At 46.4% G+C, this 27990-nt stretch overlaps 1 long non-coding RNA gene across 1 annotated transcript; it reads right to left on the bottom strand.

Annotated features, from left to right (window-relative positions):
* Positions 1-89: 89 nt before the first annotated feature.
* LOC120404188 lies at positions 90-10118 on the bottom strand. The gene is made up of 2 exons (XR_005597851.1): positions 10060-10118; positions 90-1088 (listed from the first exon to the last, which is right to left on the bottom strand). It is a non-coding gene; the product is annotated as an uncharacterized LOC120404188 (long non-coding RNA).
* Positions 10119-27990: the final 17872 nt, after the last annotated feature.

Here is a 27990-nt window from a genome sequence, read left to right as displayed (position 1 = left end):
ACCCAGGGGGATGAGAAACTCAATCAGAGGATGAGACCAAACTCAGCTGAAGAGGAGTAACAAAAGGCTCTGGTTCTGGGGACTGGGAATAGGATATAGTACTTTTAATTTCTAGATTGTTGGTTCATTTTCAGACCATTCTGTAGAAAGCAAAAATTGTTGTGATCTGATGGCTGTTAGGGGGCTGATATGAAAAGCTATGGTGCTCTCAGTCCAGTTCTTCATAGCCAGATGTCCACACCACAAACCCACAAATACAATTTATACTTCTGACCTTCCTGGTACAGATGCCAAGGCCTGAGTGGATCCTGGAGACTGAATTCTCCTCTGAACCTGACAGGTGTTTCTTGGAGGTCAGAGGTTGGGCAAGGTGCAGGAGGCACTGTTGCGGTCCATGTACCTGTTTAGAGGATGCATAGAGGATTTCAATTTCCATAGCTGTCAAGCCAATACTCTAAACAAGTAAAGAGGAAAGTAGGTCTTGGGGTGCCCTTCTGATCTGTGATTATCTCAGTGCAAACAGCTTGCAGCAGCACAGTGCTCAGAGCAAAATAGGATTTGGAGATGAGCAGAATTCCCTGTTATAGAATCCCTATTTACTGAAGTCTATTTCACTGGAACCAGTAGGTTGGAGTGTTTTGGGTGGGTTGGGGGAGAGAAGAGAAAAATTTCTATTAACAGATATGGCTGGCTTTGTTGAAAGGGCTTTTGGCTCCCTTCCTGGTCTGACACAGGAGTCAGACGTGCAGCTGCCAGATGTTTGCATTCCCTGCTCTGGTATCTTTCAGGCCTGTCAAAGAAATGTGTGATGGGAAGGAATTATCTCATTGGGGGGGTGGGGAGGAGAGTGTGTGTGCAGAGAGCCCCTGCTGTGCTCTCCTCTGCCTGAATCACCCAGGAGAGGTCATTCTTGGGTTTCTTGTAAATAACCATGGAGACTGTGCCAGCTAGAACATTGTCCCAGACAACTGTGCCAAAACAAAGTGGTGATAGAACGGTTCTTCTTGGGGCTCCCCTGGCATGAGACTCCTCTCTCATTAGTTTCCATGGTGACTCACAAAGGGAGCAGGAAGACAAACACAGCTCTCCTAGCAAAGAAGAAAAACAAATAGGTTAGTGACTGGCAGTGCTCTTGCTGTCATGTCCAGCAGAATACCTTAGATTCAGTGCCAGTCCTAGTGCCTTGCTCCCTGACCTGGCATGGAGAGTTCTGCAGTGCCATGCCTTGGTGGGGATATTGTTGAAAGCAGCAGTTGATGCTGGCAGGTGGCATTAGGTGGCACAACTACAATTATGCCAAGTGGTGTTACTAGGTAGCACTGGCAAAAGTAAGCAAGTGGCACAGGCAGGTGGCAATACATGGCAGAGGCAAGTGGTATCCCTGAAAGGTGGCATTAGTTAGCACTGTCAGGGGATACAGTCAGTTGGCATTAGCATGTGACATTGGCAGGTGGCACTATAGAGTGTATATACATGCACATATACTGTATAGATTTAGCATGCACTTTCTAGGCTTTCTAATATCGCCAAAAAGGTTTTCATGTAAAAATATCTGAGGTTTAATCTTTGTAGTATATGAAAAATATGTGTGCAAAGAATGGTCCACTAGAACAGTGATCCCCAACCTTTTTTGTCTGGCCAGACGACGAGCCAACGGAGAACCGTGGCAGCAGACGAGCATCTGCCGAAATTCCACCGACAAGAAGCAACGTCAATAGGCATCGCCACCAAAATGCCGCTGACAGGTAGCATCATCCAGAGGCGTCGCTGCCGAAAATCGGCAGCATTTTGGCGGCGATGCCTCTGGATGACACAGCATTTTGGCAGATGCTTGTCCACCGGCCAGTACACGGGTGCACTTAGATGCCCCGGCGGGCACCATGGCACCCGCAGACACAGCATTGGGGACCCCTGCACTAGAACATGCAGTTCATCAGGTCCCAGCAGCCTTCACCCACAGATGCTGCCCTGAAGGTCTCGCCATGACCTGCTCTCCATTACAAAAGCAGCAGACATTACTCTGCACTGTACCTTTCAGTCCAGCTTGGCAGCTGCTGTCTGCCTCTTACTCTCCAGCCCCTTCATGGAACAACTTGTGTTGCAGCCATGATCAGACACAGAGCAGGCCTCAAGAGTGAAATGAGACAGAGGTAGGTGGGTGGTGAATTTCTGATCTGGGTCTGTTTTGTTTTGTAATGTAAGATTTCCAGGAGAATTCCAGGGAAAGGAGAGGAATAGAGGGGGCTAAAAGATAAGATGTTTTTTAAACATGGCCAACATTTTAAAAGTAGCCACTAATCTGTGGTGCCTCCATTTCTGGCTGACCAATTTAAAACATGATGGGCCTTATTTTAGAGCTGCTGAGCACTCCCATAGGCTTGCTAGGTGTCTGGTTTTCGACTGGAACACCAGGTTGAAAAGGAACCCTGGCAGCTCCAGTCAGCATTGCTGACCGGGCCATTAAAAGTCTGGTTGGCAGCACAGTGGGGCTGGCAGGCTCCCTGCCCAACTCCAGGTGGCTCCTGGGAAGTGGCTGGCATGTTCCTCCAGCTCCTAGGCTGAGGGATGGCCACAGGGGCTCTGCACGCTGCCTCCACTCCAAGCACTGGCTCCATAGCTCCCATTGGCCAGGAACTGTGGCCAATGGGAGCTGTGAGGGCGGTGCCTGTGGACAGGGGAAGCGCACAGAGCCCCCTGGATGCCCCTCAGCCTATGAGCTGGAGGGACGTGTCGCCACTTCCTGGAAGCCACCTGAGGTCAGCACCCCAAAACCCTCCCACACCCCAACCCCTTGCCCCAGCCCTGAGCCCCCTCCTTCACCCAAACTCCCTCTCGGATCCTGCACCCCCTCCCACACGCCAACCCCTTGTCCCAGCCCAGAGCACCCTCCCGCACTCTGAATCCCTCATTTCTGACCCCACCCCAGCGCCTGCACTCCCAGCTCAGAGCCTGTACCCCCTCCCACACCCCAACCGCCTGCCCCAGCCTGGTGAAAATGAGCAAGTGAGCAAGGGTGGGGGAGAGCAAGCGATAGAGGGAGTGGGGATGGAGTGAGCGGGGGTAGGGGCCTCAGAGAAAGGGCAGGGCAGGGGCAGGGCAAGGGCGTTCAGTTTTCTGCAATTAGAAAGTTGGCAACCCTACACTCACAGTTTCAGTGAAGTCAAGGGGAGCTGTGGGGACTGAGCACTTCTGGAAATGGGACTCAAAGTGTTTCCAACAGGTCATGCCAAAATAACGAAACCCCAAATAAATGGCCACTTATGAAGATGTTGACCTAAATATTTAATCGTGCAACACTGTGAGCAGGGCAAGCCTCCTCCTCATAGTGGTTAGAGTCTGTGACAATAGCACCACCTCCTAATAAGTGTCTGTGACAGCAGCTCCACCTAATGGTAGAGGGATAGGGGAACTGAGGTCCTCCCATTCTGCTGCGTTGCGAACCAAAGGCCCTCTTGACTTTTAAGGCAAATGTCTGCTACCTACAACCCAATTAACAATCTCCCCTGGGTCTTTTCCCAGCGCTTGGCCCCTACTTTGGGTGCTTTCTGGTTCGTGGCTATCCCTGGCAATCTGGTCCACAGGCCTCAGCAAGCTAGGGAGTCCCAGCGTCCTGGTGCAGCAGCCCTCCCCTGGGGTTGACCTGCTGGCAAAGTTCCTCCCTAGCAGTGAGCGGAGATCTGCCTCTCTGCTCCCACCACTCTGCTGTGCTGAAGACACTTCCTTTTAAATCTCTCCTCCAATTGGATCGTGCCCACAGCCACAGGCTTGAGAGGTTGGGGTTTCCAGGGCCCAGAGTTATTTCTGTACCCCGCCTTATCTCTCCAGTGTGGGGTTTATCCACCCCATTGTAAACCTCCTTTTGGCAAGTGCCCTACAGAAGGCATAGGTATGAATTCTAAACCTGTTCACTCACTCTGCTGGGAACCTGAGGTGAAATCGTTTACTCACTGAAATCAATGGGAGTTTTGTCATTGACATTCCCGGTGATTAGTACCCTACAGGAGACTCACAAGTTTCAGTCCTCTTTTCTCATTCTTCGGGCCAGGGCTGATTTGAGCACCACTGGGAACCTCTGAAAGCCAACCTGTTTGAAGCCCTCTTTCTGTGTCAGTAGTTGTGTCCTGTTCCCCATGCCCTACATATTATTATTAACTGTATAATAGTAATAATAATAATTAATAATAATAAATAAAAATAATTAATATACAACAACTGTTCACACTCTGAGCACCCACATATCTAGAGAGAATAATTCTAGACAGATGACTAACAGAAAAGACCCAGGCAGCTCCAAGCATAAAAACAAACTGGGCTTCTTTACAAGGCTGTTATATCATAATGCCACATGGCAAGAGGGAAAAATGACAGATACCAAACAGAAAATGCATAGTTTTAGTCAGGTGGGAGATATGAGTTCCAGACCCAGTCCAGATCTCTCACACTTCTGGGAATCTAGTGCCAATGCCAAGTGAGAGACAAGCCTTTACTCACAGGTATGACTCCTTCAGTAATTGTAAGGAAATAAATCCCTTGGAATTTTCTAGACTAGAGAGAATGGGGCCAGAAGAAAAAGAGAGAGCTCAACGCAAGGAAAATCTGCCAAGGGTGCCCCCAGAATGATCCTTCCAGGCTTCAGGGCTCTGAACCACAGAGTTTTTCAATGGAGTTTTTCATGCATTGCTGTAAAAATCACCTGCTGTGTGTAGCTGCTAGTAGGGCTAGGAGAACATTTTCTGCTGAAACATTTTTGACAGAAAATTAAGTTTGCAACTAAATGAAGATTTTTTAAGAAAGTGTCTGCTTTCCACACATAAATTCAATTGTTAGTTGGAAAACCAATTTTTTTTATGGTTTTTCAGATGAAAAATTTGGTTTTGTTTGCTAAAAAAAAGAGTTATTCAGTTTGCAGTGTTTTTTGACAAAAGTCAATTTTTCGATGGAGGGGAAAACATTTCCCAAGTAGCTCTAGTTACAAGCACGTTGCTATATCAGTCTGAGTAAATCCCTATCTTTCTTTGTCTCATCAAACACAGATTCTTCTTTTTTATTTTTTTAAATATATTCTGGAGTAGTTGGAGCTGTGTTTAAAGCTCTCTGCTGAGAGTTCAGAAGCAAGACCTCCCCAAAGAAGTTTATTCATTCACCCTCCTGTGCATGATTACTGTGAAGCTGTCTCTTAGTGCCATCTAGCTGCTGCAATTATTCATGGTTTCTCCATGGTGCCCCAGTTTTCCGCTATAAGGAGGAATGAGTGTCAGTGCATAACTTGATGCTGGGAAACTTTCTGCCTTATAATCACCGGGATAAGGAAATAAGGAAATATCTAGGCAAGATTCTATATCGGGGTGGCCAAACTGCGGCTCATGAGCCATATGCAGCTCTTTTACAGTTAAGGTGCGGCTCACACAGTCCCCCACACTCCCCCCCCCATTCTCTGCCTACCAGACTGGGGGAGAGAGCTTGGGGCTTCTGCCCTGCATCAGGGTGGTGGGGTAGGGGCTTCTGCCCTGCAGGGACAGGAGTCTCAGGGCTTTTACCCCATGGGGGAGTACTGGGGCTCAGGTTTCAGCCAGGTGCGTGCCCCGGCAGGTGCCACCCCTTGGGGATGAAGCCCTGAGCCCCATCAGGCGCCGCCCTGTGGGCCAGGTTGTGAGTGTCTTATAGCTCTCAAACTTTTGAAGATTATTGTATGCATCTTGGAAAGTCAGTAAGTTTTGGCCACCCCTGTTCTATATTTTGCTATTATAAAGATAGTTATCTAGATTCTATCATTGGAAGCAATATATCTAGGAATTAAAGCAGAGGATTAGCAATCAGGAGACCTGGGTCCTATCTGATTCTCCCTCTGACTACCTGCATGACCTTTGGCATTAGATAAGTCACAGCCAAATTTTGGCAAGTAGTCTCCACTTTTAGATGCTTCAGTTTTTGGGTGCCATATTTGACATATCTTATATGTCTGCAGTTAGGCACCAAAAATTGAGGTTCCCAAAATTAATGGCCTCTCTTGTGGCCTTAACCTCTCTGTACGTAAATTTCTCCATTGGTAAAACGGGTATCTATTTATCAAGATGTAATCTGGTGTAATGTCAGTGGAATTGCATGCCTTTACAGCAGGTTGTATGGGGCTAAGGAATGCAGTGTTATAGCCATGTTGCTCCCAGGATATTAGAGAGACAAGGTGGGTGCAGCGGCGGCTCTAGCCATTTCGCCGCCCCAAGCATGGCGGCACGCCGCGGGGGGCGCTCTGCCGGTCGCCGGTCCCACGGCTCCGGTGGACCTCCCGCAGGCGTGCCTGCGGATGCTCCACCGAAGCCGCGGGACCAGCAGACCCTCCGCAGGCACGCCTGCGGGAGGTCCACCGGAGCCACCTGCCGCCCTCCCAGCGACGGGCAGAGCGCCCCCCACAGCGTGCCGCCCCAAGCACGCGCTTGGCGTGCTGGGGCCTGGAGCCACCCCTGGGTGGGTGAGGTAATATCTTTTATTGAACCAACTTTTGTGGGTGAGAGAGACACGCTTTTGTGCTAAGCTCTGTGTAGCTTGTCTCTCTCACCCACAGAAGTTGGTCCAATTAAAGATATTACCACACCTACCTTGTCTCTCTACCGCTGGAAAGCCCTCTGAGATCCTTGAATGAAAGGCACTGCAGAAGTACAAAGTATGAAAGACTCACTAATTTGCACTTTGCTAAATGGGACATCGAACACTGCAAACCAAACAGAGCTCGCTCTTCACATCTCAGGGCTTGTCTACACCAGGCAGCTTTTAGTGACAAGGCTGTGTCAAGCCTTGTCGCTAAAAGTCAGCGTGTGTAAAACACTCTTTGTCCTACTTCGTTGGCACTTTTGGTGACAAAATACTTCCAGCCCCCGCAAGCGGCGTTAGCTTTGTCGGCAGGAGAGCTGCCGACAGAGCCGCATTCACACTGCCACTTGAGTCAGCAAAAAAAACACACCCTCTCCAGCGCTGCAAATTGCGGAGCTGCAAAGCGCCAGTGTGGTCAAAGCCCCAGCGCTGGGAGCGTGGCTCCCAGTGCTGTCCGTTATTCCCCACAGGGAGGTGGAGTACGGACAGCGCTGGGAGAACTCTCTCCCAGCGCTGGTGCTTTGACTACACTTAGCGCTTCAAAGCGCTGCCGCAGCAGCGCTTTGAAGTGCTAAGTGTAGCCACAGCCTAACACATTTATTTGGGCATAAGCTTTCATGGGCTAGAACCCACTTCATTAGATGCATGGAGTGGAAAATACAGGAGCAGGTATAAATATATGAAAGGATGGGGGTTGCTTTACCAAGTGTGAGGTCAGTCTAATGAGATAAATCAATTAACAGCAGGATACCAAGGGAGGAAAAATAACTTTTGAAGTGGTAAGAGAGTGGCCCATTACAGACAGTTGACAAGAAGGTGTGAGTATCAACAGAGAGAAAAATATTTTTTGTAGTGACCCAGCCACTCCCAGTCTTTATTCAGGCCTAATTCGAATGTTCACTGTGATCTTTATATCTATGAGTGGAGGCACTGATGGGAATAGAAGTTTTACTTGATTAAGGACTGGAAGATTTGACCCTCCAACTTACTTTCTAGAGGAGGAGCTGCCCAGAGCTCTTGTGCCTGTTTATTTTCCTTTCTTGCCTGCAGTGGCCCTGATATACCTCAGAAGTCTCAGTTTTTTTCTCAACTTTAAAATATAGAATTTTCTTGGTGTTTGGTTTTAAATATTCTCCTGTGAGAACTGCAACTCAGTCACTGTAGTGTCGTGTTTAAGAGCCTTCTGGAAAGTAACTAGCCTTTAAACAGAAGTAAAAGCAGTATTGCCAACTCTCATGATTTTGTCAAGAGTCTCACAATAATTGTTTTCCTTAAAGCCCCAGCTCCTGGAGTCAAGTGGACATGTGATGATTTCAGCCTTCGTTCTTAAAGAAAATGAAGTTTCTAGTCCTCGTGGCTGTGGAGAAAGCTTCAAAATGTGACCCCAGTGCACCCTAAAGGCTCAAAAAGCAAAAGGCAAATAAAAAGAACCCCAAATCTGATATTTTTTTCATAAGCTCATGATTTTAAAACCAATCTCATGATTTTTAGTGAGCCCGATTAATGATTTTTGAACATTTGGGATTGGCAATATACGTGAAAGTAACTTGAAAGTGTCAGTTTCACTCCTGTTTAAGAGTAGTTTCTGGTCTATTATTTGTAGTGAGGTAATACCTCTAGAGCCCCAGGCAGGTGCAGTATAAACTCATGGGGCCTTGCCCTAGTAGGATGTTTCCAAAGTTAAATGATCTATTCCAACCTTGATGAACTGCCAGAAAGTGATAGAAAGTAATCTAGATTTTTTGACAGTTGTTTCAATTGCTGTATTCAGGAGTTAGTAACAAAGAATATACATTAAAATTTTAAACCTAACCAGTGTCTCTTAAGTGACTTGGCACAAGATGCGAGAACATGTTAGTATTAGAGTTGAGTGGGTGTAATATTTATTAAATCCTCTTTTTTTATATAGGAATTACATACAGTGCTTCTTTCAGCTAATTTCTAAGTTATTTGCAAAAAAACTCCTAAAATTTTCATGTGCCTAAGTAGCCCTTGGAATCACGGTTAAAGGTGCCCCCCCTCCAAAATCTGAAATGACACCCCTGCGCACTGGACAGCCTCGTGTATAAGAGAGGACATTTCAGAGGGTATTGCAGCAGCTGTGCTGCTCTTGCTCTCCCAGTCATTCCCCTCTGTGGCACAACCTCCAGAATTGCCTGCTGGGGCAATGCCACTCTACATCACCACTACCACGGGCTGTTGTTTACAGCCATAATTTAGGCCTATGTGTCATCAAGTCACATCTGTTAACTCCATTGTCAGAAAAGGTGTTTCCTTCTATTAGCCCTGCAGAAGCCAGTAGAGCTTTGTGTCTATTCTACCTCCTACAGAAACAATAAGATTACCACCCAAGTGGCAAATGATGAATCTTCCAGGAGTTTTTTTGCTGGGAACATTATCACCAAAATTGATCACATATGGGCTTTGTGGCACTCACAGTTAAAAAACTAATCTATGGACTCCTAAACTGAGCACATTTGATCTGGACTCACTGAAAAGAAATGTGTGAGCCTGTTGTGTCATTAATTATGCAGACACTTTCCTGAATGTAACTGTAAGTTTGGGCCAGCATGAACATCCTTCTTTAAACAGCAAACATCAGAGTTAAATAGTTACTCTTTGCCTTTGCTGTTTGGCGCTCTTGCATACCAAAGCCTTAGCTCTTAGCAACATGAAAACCCATCCTAATTAGCCTTTGTTTAACAATAACTCTCTGTACCATTCTCAGGATGCCAAGATCCTTTTATTCTGGGGCTACAAAAGTAGGAAACAGTTTATTTAAAGCTCTGGTGTAGAGTTTTATGATTCTTTATGTGAAGTGAATTGCAGTGTTGCCGTACTTTGGACCTAGCAGACTCAGCTTGAAAACTAAAAGCAGCACTTGAGATATAAAAGACTCTGAACCAAATGCAGCCTGGTGCAAGCAGGCAAAGCTGCCATAGGAAATTTTGGACCAATTTCAGCAGTGTTGTAAAAGCTGATATAGATGACGCAGTAAGTGTGTAGTAGTCATAAAACTGATGTAATATAGTATAAGTGGTAAGGCTGTGTAATTTGCTCTAATTTGACTCCAATTTGAATGCAAAATGACTGTAACATACATACTAATGGGACAGAAAATAAAACAACCCCTCCACACATACGTACAACCACCACCTCTATTTTAATTTACACCTGTACCATTCCCAACACTTCCCAGACCAAATTTAGCCCTTGTGCAAGTTGGTACTACTTCTATTCACTTCAGTAAAAGTTGAGCCTGCGTATGCCAGAGCCCCATGTTATATATGGTCCCCAGGGGATACTGAATCAATGAAAGTTACACTGCTTTGCATCTTTAACCTATTTTCTGACCATGATACACCTAATACGTAACTTCCACCAGCAGTTAGGTTTACTACTGACTTTGACCCAATGGTAAGAAAAACACACACACTGTGGATGAGTAGAAACTCAGGGCTTGGCTACACTTACAGTTTGCAGCGCTGGTCATCCAGCTGTGTAGGAGCAGCACTGGTGTGTGGCCACATTTGCAGCATTTCCAGCACTGTTGGGAGTGATGCATTATGGGCAGCTATCCCAGCATTCAAGTGGCCACAACGTGCTTTTCAAAAGAGGGGGGTGGAGTGGGGTCTAGTGTGACAGGGAGCGGGGGGAAAGAGAGAGGGGATTTTTGGAGCCAACACTGTGTGTTTAGCTTCCTGACTTGAAAAATCAGAACATTTTTCTGACCCCTTAGTCTTAACTCTTAATTGCAAACAGCCTGCACGACTCCCCGCTGTTTCCCTGCCTGCCTCTCATTTGATTGTTTACAGCCAGGTACAGATGATCACAGCAAACAGGAGCTATGTTTGTTTTTTAGATAGCAGCAGCGGCAACGGAGGAGCTCCACAGAGCTGTTCACAACAGGGAGGAGGATCTCATTTGATTGTTCACAGATTGATCACAGCAAACAGGAGCTGATAAACAGCTCCGGTAGAAACGGAGCTCCGGAGGTTCACAACAAAACAAAGACAGGCTGCATAACAAAACAAAGGGAGTAATTTTAGTTAAAAGCATTCTGGGATATCTCCTTATTCCCCGGAGGCCAATAAAAGCGCTGGTGTGTGTCCACACTTGATGAGCAGCGCTGGATCACCAGCGCTGCAATCGCTACACCCCAACCTGGCCAGGTGTACAGCCAGCGCTGCAGCCAGGGAGTTGCAGCGCTGGTTGTGCCCTGCAGGTGTGGACGGGGTGTAATTGCAGCGCTGGAAAGCCTCTACCAGCGCTGCAACTTGCAAGTGTAGGCAAGCCCTCAGAGACTTTTTACTGAATCTCCTATCTTGCTGTCATAAAACCACCGGCACAATTGCACCTGCATGTCTACACCCAGATTTTTCAAAAACGTAGGCCTTGTCTACACCGCCCCTTTACAGTGCTGCAACTTTCTCGCTCAGGGTGTGAAAAACACCCCCCAAGCGCTGCAAGTTTCAGCACTGTAAAGTGGCAGTGTAGACAGTGCACTGGAGCTGGGAGCTACTCCCCTGGTGGGAGTGGGTTTTTTACAGCACTGGAAGAGCTCTCTCCCAGCGCTGGTGACGCGACTACACAGCCACATTAAAGCACTGCCATGGCAGCGTTCTAACGTTGCTAGTGAAGACATACACTAAGGCACATAACTGCACATGCAAAATGCATGCACGATAATGCACCTAATTGGGATAGAAAATTACCATGATTACAAATGCAAATTGGCCACTGAAGATTCCAATGGGTACAGGTCATTTGCATGTGCAGTTGCCCAGCTGGTTCCTCTTAAGCTACTGTAAACTGTCCCCCTCCCAGGAAGGTCTTTGATCTGCACTCATTGGTAAACATGCAGAGAGTTTCACAGCCAGAGGTACTTTCCTTCCTGCTCCACCAGGGAAACCACTTGCAGTCTGTTTCATTCACTTTTCTCCGAAACCGTGACCTACTTTCCCTCCCACAAATCTCCTTCTCTAGTTTAGTTTGCTCTGTGCTGGTGAATAATGCATCGTGTCCTTCAAATCACGTCTATCAGTATTTGCATCCAGATTCTTCATGGTTCACTCAGCCTCACCTCCCACTAACATCTCTCCTCCATCAAGAAGCTATGCAAGCGGCATGTTCACTAAAGGAAGGTTCATGGCTGCCAAATTAAACAGGAGAGTCCCTTCATGGAATGAGTGTGATATCTGTTCTTAAAGGAAAACAGTAGTGTCATAGCACAGTTCTTCTGATCATCGACGCTCATTATAAAGAAGTAGGGCTGTCAAGCGATTAAAAAAAATTATTGCATTGAATTGGGCTGTTAATAAGAGAATACCATTTATTTAAATATTTTTGATGTTTTCTACATTTTCAAATATATCGATTGCAATTATAATACAGAATACAAAGTGTACAGTACTCACTTTATATTTATTTTTTATTACAAATATTTGCACTGTAAAAAAAAAAAAGAAATAGTATTTTTCAATTAACCTCATACAAGTACTGTAGTGAAGTCTCTTTATGATGAAAGTTGAACTTACAAATGTAGAATTATGTACAAAAAATAACTTCATTCAAAAATAAAACAATGGAAAAATTTAGAGCCTACGAGTCCACTCAGTGAACTTCTTGTTCAGCCAATCGCTCAGACAAACAAGTTTGTTTACATTTGCAGTAGATAATGCTGCCCACATCTTGTTTACAATGTCACCTGAAAGTGAGAACAGGCGTTCGCATGGCACTGTTGTAGCTGGGGTCACAAGATATTTACATGCCAGATGTGCTAAAGATTCTTATGTCCCTTCATCCTTCAACCACCATTCCAGAGGACATGCGTCCATGCTGATGACGGGTTCTGCTCAATAATGATCCAAAGCAGGGCAGACCAACTCATGTTCATTTTCATCATCTGAGTCAAATTCCACCAGCAGAAGGTTGATTTTCTTTTTTGGTGATTCAGGTTCTGTAGTTTCCACATTCGGAGTGTTTCTCTTTTAAGACTTCTGAAAGCATGCTCCACACCTCATCCCTCTCAGATTTTGGAAGGCACTTCAGATTCTTAAACCTTGGGTTGAGTGCTATAGCTATTTTTAGAAATCTCACATTGGTACCTTCTTTGCGTTTTGTCAGATCTGCAGTGAAGGTATTCTTAAAACAAACAACATGTGTTGGGTCATCATCCGAGACGGCTATAACATGAAATATATAGCAGAATGCAGGTGAAACAGAGCAGGAGACATACAATTCTCTCCTAAGCAGTTCAGTCACAAATTTATTTAATGCATTATATTTTTAACCAGTGTCATCAGCACGGAAGCATGTCTTCTGGAATGGTGGCCGTAGCATGAAGGGGCATACGGATGTTTAGCATATCTGGCATGTAAATACCTTGCAGTGCCAGCTACAAAATTGCCATGCAAACGCCTGTTCTCACTTTTAGGTGACATTGTAAATAAGAAGCGGGCAGCATTATCTCCTGTAAATGTAAACAAACTTGTGTGTCTTAGTGATTGGCTGAATAAGAAGTAGGACTGAGTGGACTCGTAGGCTCTAAAATTTTACATTGTTTTGTTTTTGAGTGCAGTTATGTAACAAAAAATTTACATTTGTAAGTTGCACTTTCATGATAAAGAGATTACACTACAGTACTTGCATGAGGTGAACTGAAAAATACTATTTCTTTTGTCTATCATTTTTATGGTGCAAATATTTGTAATAAAAATAATAATATAAAGTGAGCAGTGTACACTTTTTATTCTATGTTATAACTGAAATCAATATATTTGAAAATGTAGAAAAACATCCCAAAATATTTAATAAATTTCACTTGGTATTCTATTGTTTAACAGTGCGATTAATCACAATTAATTTTTAATCGCCATTTTTTTTAGTTAATCGCATGAGTTAACTGTGATTAATCGACAGCCCTATAAAGAAATGTAAATTCCCTGCATAAAACACTTTGCTAAGGGGAAGTAATGGTTGCACACATGTCGAGTTGTTTGAGTGTATAATGGAGCAGCCATAAATCACTCTACATTTAGTGTTGCAGCCCAGTTCCTATTATAACCCATTTTTAAATTTCCTCTAAAATTTGCAAATAAAGACCTTGGGGGCTGACAGTTAGTAAGTTGCCTCAACGGTCAAGACAGAATTTTGCTAACACATTTCACACAAATTGAACAGGAATTCTGGAGCTACAGAGCCCCCAGAATCTGGCTAGCACTTGCAGTTTAGAAATTCCTTTAACTTTTTGGCACAATCATTATTCAAAAAGCATATGGAGTGCAGACATGAAACATACATGTGAGTGACACCCAGCTCTGTATATCTGTTGGATTATTGTCAGATGGTATAGTTGAAGGACCATGTGCCTAGCCAGGATTTACATAAGTAAACCTTGACCCACTGGGGGAAGCAATCAGATGACATGGTAGAGATTGTATTATCCCCTGACTGAGGGAGCTTACATTTGTTACTCAGGTTTGTAATCTATGGGTCTTATTGGATCTTTTGTTGATTCTGGATTTCTACACACCAGCAGTGGCTAAGACCATGTTTTTCATCTTTGTTTGGGGAGAGGTTGCAGACTTTCCTTTGGGATGCAGACCTTGTCACTGTGACCCATGCCTTTGTCACCTCAAGACTGCCTTTGGGCTCATAGCTACACATGTGGCTGGTGAAGAAAGTGGCCACATACCCACTTAGTGATAGTTCTCACAGAAAGCACATTGCCCATGCGCTTCAGAGTATGCACTGTCTTCCAGGTGATTTCTCAGCGAAGCCTAAGGTGTTGATTTTGAGTTATGTAGCCCTCGAGTGTCTTTCTGCCTAAAAGACTGCTTCTCTCTTCATTTGATGCCATGACACTTGTGTTCGGTATGGTGCTGAAGCTCACAGTTCTGTGATTTAAATTGGAAGAGTATCCTGGCAGGGTGTTCTCAGAAAAAGAATCTGGACTTCGAAGTTTACTCATCCCCACAGTCTCACACAACCTGGATTTGATTACCATGACAGTCTGCTACAAAGCTTCATCTATTTTGCAAGCATTTCTCAGAGGGAATGTGCTGAGCAGGACATGAGTGGGCAGAAAGGTGATAATTTTATCCTGGTTGGCTGACAGTAATATACTGATCTAGTAGTATATTTTTGTCTGTATGTGTTTTTATAGATGATCTATAAAAGCCCAGTATTTAGATATTTTATTTCTCTGCTCCTGATTATGATGGGCTGTCCCACGTCCTGCCAGCAGGGATCTCAGCACAAAAGCACTATTTTTACTTTCTTTGATTGCAGGAATCTCTCTGAATTGAGAAGTCACAGCACAGCGCGGATCATGGCAAGAGAGATCCCACTTTTTGCACAAGAGCTGAAACTCTGGTTGGCAGTAAATCCCACTGGGAACTTTCTTGTGCTGTGACTCTCTGCATAATGGGTGTCTGCACTGCTATTGTCTCACTCAGAGGCTGAAAATGCCTTCTTGGGGGATCCAGGAGTTTTGTCAGGAGGGAGGTGACAACTCCACCCCTAGCGGCTTTTCTGCATCCATTTGGGAGTTGAAACAGTTCTTCACCCAAATTATTTTTCCTATCAGTTTTTGGCATCTCCAGAATTGTTTCTACAAACAGAAGCAGGCCCCCTTCCAAGAAAGATTATTCTGGCACTGTGAAAATGACTCGAAAGCAGATTTAATTAACACAAGCTGATGGAAGAGCTCTGCTGGAGGGTGTCAGCTCCACTGCTAGTCTGTCCATCTGGCAGCACAGCCTTGCTCATTTCTCCTTCCTCAAATCATGGGACAGAGACATTGGGAACAGAGGGGATTTTAAACATTGGGGGAAAGAAGATGACTAGCTGCCCTAGTGCAGAATATAAAGAGAAGAAAACACTAAAGTGTTAGACAGCCTTTTATTAACCTCAGCTAGAAGAGTGATCTAACAGTCTGAGCACAGGCCTAGGAGACAGGCCTAGGAGCCAGGCACCTCTGGGTTAATTTTGTAAATGTTTGTTTTATACTGATATTTGCAGATAAGGACACAGCCAAGTATTCATTAAATACATAAGAGGGTATGCAGGTTTGAGGTGTGGTGCAGTGACTCAAAAGTTAAGCTAGCATGGCCTGATCTGTACTACAAAAGCAGTCTAGCTAGAGCATTTGGTTAGAATAGTTGTCCCCTGACTGTGTTACAGGCTTTGGTCCAATTTCAGAATGTGGTTAAGGCTGTATCTGCAAAGTGGACTTTCTCCAGTTTGTTCACCTCTTTTTTAAAGGGCGGTGATTGTACCTATTGGGTTCCGGGAAGTGGGCGCGCAGAAGCCCGCCCACTGCTTAAGGATCCCCTCCCCCAGCCTAAGGGGAGGATCTACAGGACCTCAAAACCCAACTGAGTTTGGGGGACAACTAATAAAAGAACAGGGACAGGAGTGCGGTCAGAGGGTCAAAAGAACGGAGCCTGACGGGGACACCGAGCAGAGAACCCCAGACAGCACCCACTGCTCCTCGAAGGCATCAAGGGAGCCAGTGGATGCCACCCAGAGGAACTCTGCCCGGATGCGTGTACGGACAGAGGTTCAGAAACAAGCCCCACAGTCACAGGAGTCTCCATTGGCCAACATCCTCTCCTTGGTTTTGTAGATGGCCGTTTTAGCCAGGGCTAGAAGGAGGTTGATCAGGAGGTCCCGTGACTTTGTGGGGCCACGGATAGGGAGTGCATAGAGAAGGAGGTGAGGGGAAAAGAGCAGCCAGAAACGCAACAGTATATTCATGAGGAGCCGGTATAGGGGCTGCAACCTGGCGCACTCTAAGTAAACGTGCGCCAGGGTCTCCCTCACACCGCAGAAGGGGCAGGTGTCTGGGACGGGGTAAACCGTGCCAAATACACGCCTGTGCTCACGGTCCCATGAAGGAGCCGCCAGCTGATATCCCCGGCGGGCCTCTGGACCAGAGTGGAGTATAGGCTGGCCCACTGGGGCTCCTCACCCTACAGAGGTGGCAGGAGGTCCCGCCACTTTGTGTCAGGGCGGGACACGAGGGTGAGGAAGTGAAGGGTGTGGAGCATGAGTGTGTAGAGATGTTTCCTTGGCATGGTTTGGAAGCGGACCGGCTGCAGATCGTGCAGCTGGCTTACGGAGAAGGGGCGGGGGGGCCGGTTGGGTCCACGGGGCACGGGCCCGATGAAAAGGTCCGGAGGGCCCGGGGTGGAGGGTGGGCAGGGCGTGCCCTCGTGCAGGATCTAGTCGAGGTAGGCCTGAGCAGTGGACGGCAAAGCGGCCCTCACCTCCTGTAGTACGCGCCGGGGAGTTCAAGGCCTGGAGAGCCCCATATGCTGAGCGAGTGTCAGGGGATCCAGCCAGTCTCCCCGGTCATAATCCAGGAGGTCTCCGACCCTGCTAACTTCTGCCAGGACCAACCTCTGGCGCACCGTGAGGGATTAAAGGGTGGTGCTTGTAGTGGGGCAGCTGCCCCGTTTCTGGAAAACAAGGGTTAAAAGCAGCCCCAGAGAGGGCTGCAGCTGTGAAAGGCTAGGCTGATTGGAGTAGCAGCCACAACGGTAGCCAGCTCAATTAGGGCCCAGCTGGCCCTGATAAGAGGGCTGTGGGCCAGAAGCTGGAAGAGTCTCACTCTAGGCCTGGAGTGGGCAGGGCTAGCTGCCTGAGAGAAAGGTACCTGGGAGTAGAGCAGGGCTGGGGAAAGGCAAGAGGAGCTGTGGAGCTCCAGCATGGCAAATGTACAGGCTGTAGGCCTTGCTAAGGGCCAAAACAGGTACTTGGGTTGCAGAGGCAGCAGCCCCAAGATAGGCAGAGGCAGCTGGTCCAACCTCCTTGCTAATGATGAGCGACCACGACAGACTGCAGTCTGCTCCAGTGAGTGGGGGCTAGATGCTGACTGGCAGTAGCCACTGAGGCAAGGTGGGTTTAGAGGGTTGGGGGTTCCCCTGGGAGGCAAGACACAGAGTATGGGGATACTGCTGGGGCAGAACCCTGAGGAAAAGGTCACTGGGGTCTGGGAGGGACATGGGGCCTGAGGCAGGCAAGACACCAGCCTGCAGAGAACACTCTGAGCTGGACAAGAGCTAATTCCCAGGATGACCAACAGGAGGTCCTGTGCCCATGAGTCATCGCTTTGCTACAGTGCTGAAAACTGGAAACAATACTCCAGTTGTGACCACACAGTGCTGTGTTTAGTCACTTTTCAGAGTAGACACTTGTTAAGACTTATTTTTAAAGTTCTGTGTGCTGTACATGAGCAAGAAGGCATTTGCTAATGTTAATTTAAACTGTATTAGAAACTGTCACGTATAGTTTCTTATTGAAAATGTTATGAACTGACATTCCCCCAGTGCTGTAGTCAAGTGACTAATTGTTACAGATATTTGCATATTTGCATTTGGATGAATTTCTTCACAGAAGTACTGTGGAAAACATGTGCCTCCTCCCAAACCCCCCCCCATAAAAACAAAAAAACCCCACTATCTTTGCAATCCATAGTGGGGTTATGCCCACTGTACTTTCATTACACAGAGGATATATCAGAATTTAGTGGGAGGTTTTATTTATTCAGCATATCAATAAGAAACTGATATCTTTCTGGACTGACTGATCCTCAAAGATGGGCTCCCTTCCTCAGTCAAGCAAAATTTTCTGAGAGCAATCTGGAAAATCACTCCAAATTGTCACATTGCCATCTCTTGAGATCAAGTATTTGGCACACAGATGTTATATGAAGATAATCAAAACACAAAAGGAAAATGCAAACTTATTCATATTATGTGGTTTAAAAGGGCCATGATCCTCCTGATTTAGCACTCTTTGACCCCTGTACATTTATTTGGGAGACAAGTGGTTAGGTTAGAGGACTATGAATCCTGAGTTTTATTCCTAGTTCTGCCTCTGATTGGCTGTTTGACCTTGGATAAACTTCTCTGTGCCTTGGTTTATCTGTCTGAATAATGGTTATATTAATATATACCTACTTCACAGGGATGTTTTGAGCATCAGTTCTGATAAAACTTGGGGATGATAACAAAGATTGGTGGAATGGTAAGTAATGATGAGGACAGGGCAGTCAAGTGGAGTGATCTGGATTGCTTGCAAAGCTGGGCCCATTCAAACCAAATGCATTTTAATAGAGCCAAATGTAAGGTCATTCATCTAGGAACAAGGAGTACAGGCCATAGCTACAGAATGGGAAACAGTATCCTGGAAAGCAGTGACTCTGAAAAGAATTTAGGGGTCATAGTGGACAAGCACCTGAACATGAGCTCCAAGTGCGATTCTGTGGTATAAAGGACTAATGTAGAACTGGCTGAAACTCCAAATTTCCATTCTGTGGGAAATTCTGATATTTCAAAAAAAAATTCATTGTAAATCAGAACAAAACCTAGACATTTTGAAATTTCCTGCTGAAAGGAAATTCTGAAAAAAACAAATTGTTTAGGAAAAATCCAACTGCTTCAATTTTCATTTTGTTTTTGATCCCCAGCAGCCAGTTCCTCAAAACCAAAATCTTTCCACAAAACATTTTGGATTAGATGAATCAGCATTTTCTAATGAAAAAAACATTTCTTAAAAAAAAATTCCCGACCAGCTGCAATGCGATAGGTGTATCCTTGGGTGTATAAACAAAGGAGTAGTGAGTAGGAGTAGGGAGGTGATTTTTACCTCTGTCCACTGCATTGGTGAGACCAGTACTGGAATACTGAGCACAGCTCTGATGTCCACCTTTTAAAAAGGATTTTTTTTTACATTGGAGAGGGTGAAGAAAAGAGCCACAAAAATTATTCAAGAGCTGGAGAAAATACTTTACAGTGGGAGACTTAAAAGAGCTCATTCTGTTTAGCTGAGCAAAAAGACGATTGAAAGGTGACTTGACTCGGGTGACCAGACATCCTGATATTATCGGGATCATCCTGATATTAGGGGCTTTGTCATATATGTCCCAACTTTTCACACTTGCTATCTGGTTACTAGTATATAAGTAACTTCATGGGGAGAAAAGCCCAAGTACTAAAGGGCTCTTTAGTCTAGTGGAGAAAAGCCTAACAAGAACCAATGGTAGAAAGCTATATTCAAATTAGAAATAAGGTACGAAATTGTAACAGGGGGGTGACTTGGAACAAACCACCAAGGAACTGGTGGATTCTTCATCTCTTACTGACTTCAAATAAGACTGGGTGCCCTTTGGGAAGATATGCTTTAGAGAAAAACAAGTTATTGGGCTTAATCAGAGGTAAGTGGGTGAAATCTAATGGCTTGTGACTTACAGGAGGTCACACTAGATGATCTATTGGTCCCTTCTGGATTTAAACTCAATGAATCTCTGAGATCCTTGGATGTATGGTTATGCAGAAGAGAAAGCTATTGTTAATTATTAGTATTTAATGAGCTGCAGCTAAACATACAACATTCCTTTTGTTCTGTGCTTGAAAGCCATTTAATGATAATGGAATGAATTAAACCTGCCAAGATAACTAATGGAAGGGACCAGAGGATTGAAAATCTCCACAGAGCGATTTTCTCTGTTTACTTAGACACCTCAGCAGATGGTCACCTTGCCTGGTAGATCATTATAATAGACTTTGCAATATCAGGGTCATCACACAAGCTGAGACCTGTTCTTCACTGAGTAACTATGCCTCTTCTCTCCCTTGTTCCTCCTTGCAGAGATTTCTTTCCTTGGTTGTGACACACACATGCACTGACTTGATCTTGTGTGGAGAAGACTAGATATGCACATAATACCAAGAGAAAACTTTGAAGAGGTTATTGTTAGAAAACATGAATGGAAGTTGGTATTCTCACTAGGAATGAAAAATATCTTATAGTCATCATGGGGCCAGATTTTTAAAGGTAGTTAAGTACCTAAAGATGCAGATAGGTGCCTAATGGGATACTAGGCCCCTGACTCACATTGATTTCAATGGACATTAGAATCATAGAATCTCAGGGTTGGAAGGGACCTCAGGAGGTCATCTAGTCCAACCCCCTGCTCAAAGCAGGATCAAACCCAACTAAATCATCCCAGCCAGGGCTTTGTCAAGCCTGACCTTAAAAACCTCTAAGGAAGGAGATTCCACCACCTCCCTAGGTAACCCATTCCAGTGCTTCACCACCCTACTAGTGAAAAAGTTTTTCCTAATATCCAACCTAAACCTCCCCCGCTGCAACTTGAGACCATTACTCCTTGTTCTGTCATCTTCTACCACTGAGAACAGTCTAGATCCATCCTCTTTGGAACCCCCTTTCAGGTAGTTGAAAGCAGCTATCAAATCCCCCCTCATTCTTCTCTTCTGCAGGCTAAACAATCTCAGTTCTCTCAGCCTCTCCTCATAAGTCATGTGCTCCAGCCCCCTAATCATTTTTGTTGCCCTCTGCTGGACTCTCTCCAATTTATCCACATCCTTCTTGTAGTGTGGGGCCCTTTTGAAAATCCCACAAGGCACCTATCTGCATCTTTAGGCATCTAAGTACCTTTAAAAATCTGGCCCATTATGATTTTCATTCTGAAGGATCGTTTCTGTGTACAGGAATCTCTTCATGCACCTGTAGGGTAGAACTGGCAGCTGCTAACAGCACACAGCAACAGTACATAATGGTTTAAGTAAGAAAGTGAAGATTCTCATCAGCAAGAGAAACTGCAGGAGAAATTTAGGGAGGCAAGATGGAGAAGAGAGAAATAAATTATTTGTTTCAAATTATTCAGTTGATAAATTTAGCTGCTTCAGAATTGTTTGTAAGCAGCTTCCATTTGTCTCAGATGTATTCACTATTCAAATCATTCTTGGTCTGTGGCTTATTCATGAGCAGTTCATTGTGAGTATTCGACATCAGAAATTCAAGAGTCAAGCTGCAGTACTTAGCTTTGAACAGCCTTCCTATATCTCTTTGCCTCATCAGCTCCCCTCTTCATTTCAAATTTCAGACGAAAATATTTTTTTCTTTCACCTATACTACTTAATTTCTGTCCTCTTCCCCCATTTTTTCTTTTCCTGTTGTAACCCTTGTCCTCATTCCTCCATCCCTTACCACCATGCATTCAATCATGGTATGTTGTCATCTCTTGTGTACTTTGTTTGAATTACATTGCAAACACCTTGGGGCAAGGACTTGTCATTTTACTTGTTGTGTAAAGCACACTGTAAACATTTGGTGTTGTATAAATAAAAAATACAGCTACAGAGATATTAACTCTCTAAACCATTTTGCAATATAGCATATATAAAAGATACTATGCAGAATAATATTGTACAGTATTTACTTATTATAGTTCTCTTAGCTCTGCCACCGACACCCTGGGAGGCCTTGGGGAAACTCACTTTACCTGTCTGTGTCTCGGTTTCCTGACCTAGCTCAGAGTTGTAAATGAATCAGTAGAAGAGCCAGGTAGCCTGATGCCCAGCTCTAACCACTAGACAGCATAGTGATGGTTGCCATAGAAAACCTTCAAATATATAATAATACCTTGGCCTTATATGGTGGCTTACATCCATAGATCTCAAAGCCCTTTACAAAGGAGAGAAGTATCATTATTTCCATTTTACAGATAGGGAAACAGAGGCACAAAACCATGAAGCCGAGATCACCAGGAGATAGAACCTAGGTTTGCTGAATTCTAGTCTGGTGCCCAATCCACTGGGCCACACTGCAGCTCAGATTAGATAATTGCATTGAATTGAACTTTAGCTTTGCAGAATGACCATTTCAGCACCCATATCAACTCACCTCAAAGGCAACGTTTGGATTTTGCTAAACTGGTGAAAAATAACAGAAAAGAGAGCTACCACCAATCCTTGTAATATATGTCATTTCCATGTATGATATTTGCTTTTCTGCTGTTCAGCAATGAATCCAGAACAGAAACCATGAGGGAGTCTTTTGTTTTCATTAGAAGTTCAAACAAATGCAGAGACTCTTCTATCCTTGAATAACAGGGAGGAATTGGTTGCAAATCTGAAGGTTAAAGGCAGTTTGGATTAAAGTGATCATGAAAGGACAGATTTCATGAATCTAAGGAAAGGAAGGAGTGAGAGCAGCAGAATGAGGATGTTGGAGTTCAGGAAAAGCTGACTTTAACAAACTTGGAGAGCTGGTAGGTAAAGTCCCATGGGAAGAAAATCTAAGGGTATGTCTACACCAAGGGTTGGCAACCTACAGCACGCGTGCCACCTTTGGCACGTGAGCCGACTTTGCCTGGCACGCGGCTGCCAGCCGGGGTCCCGGCCACCAGCCCCGCTCAGCACGGGGTTCGCTGAGTGAACAGAACCCTAGGCTGGCAGATGCTGAGCGGGGCCGGCGGCCGGGACCCCAGACAGGCAGCAGGCGCACCCCCCGCCCCCCTGGCTCCCCCCTCACCGCGCTCGGGTTCTGCGGCTCCTGGGAATCTGAGCCACCGGGGCGCGGGGCCCTGAGCCTGCCGCGGGAGGGGCGGCGGCGGCGGCTCACTCTCCTGGGAGCCACAGAGCCCAAGCACAGCGAGAAGGGAGCTGGGGGGCGCATGCCGCACGAGGACCGCTGCCCGCATGCATCCGCTGCAGGAGTCCCCCTCCGGGGGGGGGCACCGGGCCGCAGCCTGGACAGGCGTGCCTCCTGGCTCCCCCCTCACTGTGCTCGGATTCTGCGGCTCCCGGAAGTGTAAGTCGCCACTGCCGCTGCCCCTCTTGCAGTCCCCCCCCCCCCACAGCTGCCTCAGCACTCCACGTGGAGTTTTGCCTCCACGTGGAGCCGGTGTCTGACCAGCATGGGCCTGGTAAGGGGAGTCCCGGGGGGCAGTCAGGGAGCAGGGGGAGGGTTGGATGGGTTGGGAGTTCTGGGGGTCCTGTCAGGGGGCAGAGAGTGGTTGGATGGGGCATGGGAGTCCCTGGGGGTCTGTCTGGGGGTGGGGGTGGGGGCAGTCAGGGGACAGGTAGGGGGTAAGGTCCTAGGGGCGCAGTTAGAGTTGGGGTCTCAGGAGGGGGGCAGTCAGGGGACAAGGAGCAGGGAGACTTAGGTATGGGGTGGGGTTCTGGGGGGCAGTTAGGGGCAGGGGTCCCAGGAGGGGGCAGTCAGGGGACAAGGAGTGGGGGGTTTGGGGGTTCTGACCGGGGAAATCGGGGTGGGAAGTGGGAGGGAGTGGATGGGGGCGGGGCTAGGGCAGGGCTCTCCCCTCTTTTTTGATTATTGAAATATGGTAACCCTAGGTGAGGGAGGAGCCAGGGGGCACATGGGGGCTGGCGCACGCATACATCCAGTGCAGGAGCCCCCATGGGGGTGCTGGGCCGCAGCTTGGGCAGGAGGGGTGGGGGGGCGCAGCTGCTCCCCGCTAGCAGCACCGCTGCCTTTGCAGGGCTGCTGCCCCCCTGCACCGCGCCGGCTCCTCCATGGCTGGGGCTCGCTGCTGCCGCAAGTGGGACGCTCTGGCTCTCCGGTGCCTCTGGAAGGCGGCTCCTCCCTGCCGAGCTGCTGCAGCGGTCCAAGCCTGGCAAAGCCAGTGAGTGGACTTGGGACGGAGGCCACCTGGGTGGGGTGGGGTGGGGAGGGCTCTTGGGGGCGCTGTGCACCCTCCAGGTGAGTTCAGGGGGTGAGGAGGGGGGAACCTGGTCTGGAGAGCAGCTCCTGAGCATGGCTGACCCCTGGGCATGGCTGGCCCCTGGGATCTATAAAGGCTCATTGGGATTTGCCCCTCAATGAACCGATGTGTGTGGGGGGGTGGGGTGGATGGAAGTGGAAGGTGGAAGTTTCGCCTACGGTACAAAATATCCTTGCACCGGCCCTGGCCCAGGGGGTGCGTGCACCCCAGGTTAAGAACTACTGCACTAAACTGATAAGATCTCCATTTTAATTTAATTTTAAATGAAGCTTCTTAAACATTTTAAAAAACTTGTTTACTTTACATACTACAATAGTTTATAGACTTATAGAGAGAGACCTTCTAAAAACGTTAAAATGTATTACCGGCACGTGAAACCTTAAATTAGAGTGAATAAATGAAGACTCGGCACACCACTTCTGAAAGGTTACCGACCCCTGATATAGACTGAATGTTGCTTGAAGGCGACCAAAACCCAGGACCATTCGCTGCTATGCTTTGTGCTGCAATGATTCCAGACTACTTGCTATTGGCTACCGTGGAGGACAAAATAAGGCAGCTCTCCCCAGAAACCTTCTGCAAAGGCTTTCTGAGTACCTCCAGGAGAGCTTCATGGAGACATGCCTGGAGGATTCCCGCTCCATCCCCAGACATGTTAACAGACTTTTCCAGTAGCTGTACTGGCCATGAATGCATCCCAAGTCTTCAGAGCAAATCAAACATTAAACACAACTGCTTTTAAACCCTGTAGTGTAGTTACAAATGTGCACTCACCAGAGGTGCCTTCTCTGGCTTCAGGGTCCAGGAACCCGCATTGGGAGGGTATTGGCTTCAGAGTGATGAAAAGGTCCTGACTTTCAGGGAAGAACGGATTCTCCGCTTGCCTGCCGCACATTCTCCTTCTACTCCTCCTCCTCTTCCTCATCCACAAAATCCTCCTCCCTGTTGCGTGAGATTCCCCCCTTGCAGGTGTCCACAGACAGTGGTGGGGTACCCTGCTAGAATGCCATGCAGCTGATCATAGAAGCGGCATGTATGGAGCTCTGACACGGAGCAACCATTTGCCTACTTTGTCTTTTGGTAGGTTTGCCTGAGCTCCTTAACTTTCATGTGGCCAAACAGGAAATGAAATTCAGAATTTCCCGGGGCTTTTCCTGTGTACCTGGCTAGTGCATCAGAGTTGAAAGTGCTGTCCAGAGCGGTCACATTGGAGCACTCTGTGATAGCTCCCGGAGGACAATACCATCGAATTGTGTCTGCATTACCTCAAATTCGACCCAGCAAGATCAACTTTAGCGCTACTCCCCTCGTCAGGGAGGAGTACAGAAGGCAATTTTAAGAGCCCTTTAGGTCGACGGAATGGGGTTGGTTGTGTAGATGCATTGCTGCTAAATTTGACCTAACCTTGTAGTGTAGACCAAGGCTAAGAGAAAAAGGATTTCAGGAGATCTGGCAGTTTCTCAAAGAGACAATATTAAAGGCACAACAGCAAACTATTCCAATGTAAAGGAAAGAGAGGAAGAATAGTAACAGGCCAATATGGCTGCATTAGGAGCTCTTTAATGACTTGAAAATCTAAAAGGAATCCTATAAAAGTGGAAACATGGACGAATTGCTAAGGAGGCGTACAGAAGAATAGCACAAACATATAAGGACAAATTCAGAAAGACTAAGTATTGTTACAGAAGGAACTGATTATTATTTTTTTCTCAGAAATTCAGGACTTAGCTCCCTTAGAAGATTCTTCAGACAATTCAAGAACTAGTAGGATTGTGCAGGTAACTATGGCTTGATCCCTCCTGCAGCTGCCTAGATGCAGCCATGGAGGGGACCCAGAAGTAGTTAATTCAGCTGCAAACTGTCTTAACTCCCAACCACATTTCTGCATGGAAATCTGACAGCTCTGTTGGAGATAGTGCTGCTGTAAGGCACAGCCAGTCCCATGCTCTGTTCTCCTCCACCACCCCAAGCTCTCAGACCTTCCAGAGCTCTGATCCCATGAAGCATGCATGGTGGGCCAATGAAAGGGTACAAGTGTGGGGGCAGTACCAGAAGTGTCATCCCTCCATTCCTCATGGTTCATCCTCCAGCTGTTCCCCCTCATTATGGCCCTCACCCCATTTATCTTCTCCTCTCCTACTATTGCCTCTCACTCTCCTCAATCTAACCCTGACCCTTCCTACCTGGCTCTCCTCCCCTCACTGTGACATTCTCATCTCCACTAATCTTCCCCACCCTCGCGCTGCCTCCACCTTCCATTCTCCTCAGTGTAATAGCTCCTTCCTCTGCCTGATCCCTGTGACTAGAGCAGGGGTCGGCAACCTCTGACACGCGGCTCGCCAGGGTAAGCACCTTGGTGGGCTGGGTCAGTTTGTTAACCTGCTGCGTAGACAGGTTCGGTGGACCGCGGCTCCCACTGGCCGTGGTTCGCCGTCCCAGGCCAATGGGGGTGGCAGGAAGTGGCGCGGGTGAGGGATGTGCTGGCCGCGGTTTCCCACCACCCCCATTGGCCTGGAGCGGCTAATTGCAGCCAGTGGGAGTCGCGGTCCACTGAACCTGCCGACGTGGCAGGTAAACAAACTGGTCCAGACCACCAGGGTGCTTACCCTGGCGAGCAGCGTGCCAGAGGTTGCCGACCCCTGGACTAGAGGGAAGAATATAGATTTGCATGTTCATCTCTCCTACTTTTTTTTTTCTTTTACGCTCTTCCATTTCTGTACATTGATTTCTCCTTCCTGCCTGTGGGTGAGTCTTTCTTTCTAACTAGGGAGCTATTTTTTTCTTACTTCCTCATTGATCTTTCCCTCATCTCTCACTACCCGCACAGCATTCTCCTTTTCTTCTCATGCTGCGAAATGGTCTTGGATACTTTCTGAAAGATGTGACCTAACAAGAAAACGTATCGTACTGTATCAGGTTGTGGTCCTCTTTCTGACTAATTTATCATCTATTGTATCTGTAAGGGGCATCTCACTGTAATATCTAAGCAACCTCCTTTTCATCGCCATTGAAATCTATTCAAAATAATAATTTTTTTATCAACCACCATATCCTAAATGTAGCAATAATAGCCCAGCTTGCAAAGGTCAGCCGCTGAGTTATAATTCAGCCATATGCTACATTTTATTTCCCCATCAAAATATTTCATGTTTCTGATACTCTTGTTCTTGCACAGAAATTGGTGTGGTCAGGTGACTCTGTGGCAGCTTGGTTTGCTGCATTGTGGCATATTAGGAGGAATCACATTCATTTGTGCATAGAACTACCTGAGTGAATATTCACTGAGAATGAGATCCTAATAACACAGTATTCTTCTCCAATGCAATCTGGGCTCTGATATCTGCATGGTGCTGAGCACTTGCTGGCCCTGCAACTTCTCTTTGATTCCTGACACTTCTATGCTGAAGAAGTTGTCTTTGATAGATCGTCCATTGTGGCAGGATCTCTTGATGGTCCCTCATTATAAGGCATCCCTTAATTGCCTCTGTCTGGCACAAACTTAATGTTGCCTTGCTCCTGTAGCTATATATTATTGACATCAGAATGCAGAGACATAAAATTAAAGTTATAAAAATGTTCTTCTTCTCTCAGCTACATTAACTTTGTGCTTCCAGGATTGTTTATAGATGAGAGGGGACCCCAGTCATCTAGTCTGACCTCCTGTGTGTAACAGGCTATAGGAGTTCCCCAGTTTGAATTAGAGCATATCTTTTAGAAAAACATCCACTCTTGATTTATAATATCCTGTGATGGATAATCCACCACAGCCCATGGTAAACTGTTCCAATGATTCATGACTCACTGTAAAAAACATACGCCTTATTTCCAGTTTGAATTTGTCTAGT

The sequence above is a fragment of the Mauremys reevesii genome, linkage group 4 (genome assembly GCF_016161935.1).
Source record: "Mauremys reevesii isolate NIE-2019 linkage group 4, ASM1616193v1, whole genome shotgun sequence".
In the NCBI taxonomy this organism is placed as follows: Eukaryota; Metazoa; Chordata; order Testudines; family Geoemydidae; genus Mauremys; species Mauremys reevesii.
The sequence above is the reverse complement of the archived record's forward strand: the minus strand, read 5'-3'. Positions and strand labels throughout refer to the sequence as shown.